This window comes from Limulus polyphemus, unplaced genomic scaffold (genome assembly GCF_000517525.1).
Source record: "Limulus polyphemus unplaced genomic scaffold, Limulus_polyphemus-2.1.2 Scaffold493, whole genome shotgun sequence".
Lineage (NCBI taxonomy): Eukaryota > Metazoa > Arthropoda > Merostomata > Xiphosura > Limulidae > Limulus > Limulus polyphemus.
This window is the reverse complement of record NW_013666103.1, coordinates 88076-90174: the sequence shown is the minus strand read 5'-3', so window position 1 is coordinate 90174 and position 2099 is coordinate 88076. Positions and strand designations below refer to the sequence as shown.

Below are 2099 nucleotides of genomic sequence, written 5' to 3'. Positions count from 1 at the left end.
TTATACACTAGCTTGCCACTTTATTAAGAACTACGTACCCTTTCAGACTTGGCCTGACCTGAGCTGCAGATGCAAATTCGGTTGATCACTTTTTGTGTCAGGTGATCCATGCAGAACTATAAGTGGTTGAGACAAGTAAATGTGTTGTTAGTCTTACAGATATGGGGAAGTACAAAGATATTGCAATCTTCAAAAGAGGTATAATAATGGGTGCACATCTAGCAGGTGTCCTAGTGGCCAAGACAATTTTAGTGGTAGGCTACTTTAAGTCATCAGTCATTATCAGCAATGGAAAAAGTTGTATAGAATGTCTGCTACAAAAGGGGAATTGTGACCGCAAACACTTAATGACATAAAGAGGAGAAAGGCAGTTAGATAAACCAACCGACAGATATTCAATGCAGGGCTGTCCACCTCCATTTCCAACAGTACCTTGCTTAGAACATTGCAACAAGTGGACTATGGCAATAGAACTCCGCTACTAACGAGAAAAAGCGCATTGATTGGCGTAAAGGGTATAGACGTTGGACTAATAAGAACTGGGGATAGGTGATGTAACTAATAAATGGATATTTACCCTTTTGTGCACTGGTGGGAGAAGACAAATGTGGAAAAAGCCACAAGAATAAATCGCCCCTCTTATGTAGTCTCAACTTTCCAGGGCTCTTTTGGTGGAGTCATAGTTTGGAGCATGTTTTTCTGGCATACCCTGGACTCCTTGGTACCTTTAGACGGCAGGGTGAATTCCATAGCTTACCTCAGCATCATTTCTGATCAAGTGCATCTAGCGATGCTTCACATATAACTCAGCTACTTTCAAGACGACAATGCTTCCATCCACCGTCTGTACCCAAATTGTGCATGTATGGTTTGAGGAACATGGCGGAGACTTCAGCAACAATCCCCGGTTCTCAATTCACTCGAGCATCTGTGGGATGAACTGTAAGACACAGTCGCCGTCACTGTCCTCTGTCTACGTCGTTCAATGAATTGTGTAAAGTATTAATAACTGGATTCTATGCCTCGCGGTATCATTGGTTATTTGGGCAAAAGGTGGCCCTTTACGTTATTGGGTATAGTTCACAATGGAGTGGCCAGCCAGTGTATATAGTGGTAGGAAATGACTTGTAAGACCCCTTTATTTGTTCACAACACTAAGTTATAAAAATTAAAGTAACAATAAAACATGTTTATAAACGCTCGTATAGATTATTTTCAGTACATAGTATAATTAATTAATGTCCTTCATTCTTTGTTGATAAAAGTTTGTTTTCTGTTATGCATGTTTTTCTAGGTTTATGAAAGCAAAAACAAAACAGACAAATAGCTGTTACAAGGTGCTAATTGCCTTGAAATCTACATGTAAATTGTCTTCTTTATATATTGCGATATGTATTGCTGGATTATTTCAAATGTGCACAGATATAAATACATTATATATGTATATATATATATATATAATTTCTGACTTAAGTGTGGAATTCACAAGTATGTATAAAACGAAGAGATGTTGTAGATTTCATTACCTGATAGATTGAGGATGTTTCATGCACAATAAAACAACTTCGTTTTTGTGTGTGTTTCATAGATTGAAGATGTTTCGTGCACATTAAAACAACTTCGTTTATGTGTGTTTCATAGATTGAGGATGTTTCATGCACATTAAAACAACTTCGTTTATGTGTGTTTCATAGATTGAGGATGTTTCGTGCACAATAAAACAACTTTGTTTTTGTGTGTTTCATAGATTGAAGATGTTTCATGCACATTAAAACAATTTCGTTTATGTGTGTTTCATAGATTGAGGATGTTTCATGCACAATAAAACAACTTCGTTTTTGTGTGTGTTTCATAGATTGAAGATGTTTCGTGCACATTAAAACAACTTCGTTTATGTGTGTTTCATAGATTGAGGATGTTTCATGCACATTAAAACAATTTCGTTTATGTGTGTTTCATAGATTGAAGATGTTTCATGCACATTAAAACAACTTCGTTTATGTGTGTTTCATAGATTGAGGATGTTTCATGCACATTAAAACAATTTCGTTTATGTGTGTTTCATAGATTGAAGATGTTTCATGCACATTAAAACAACT

General features: G+C 36.3%; 1 long non-coding RNA gene across 1 annotated transcript in view; it reads left to right on the top strand.

The window, feature by feature from the left end:
• Positions 1 to 1067: 1067 nt before the first annotated feature.
• LOC111085592 overlaps positions 1068 to 2099 on the top strand; it is a 12448-nt gene continuing 11416 nt past the window's right edge. Inside the window, exon 1 of the long non-coding RNA XR_002610395.1 lies at positions 1068 to 1078. This is a non-coding gene — a long non-coding RNA (uncharacterized LOC111085592). The remainder of the gene's footprint in view (positions 1079 to 2099) is intronic.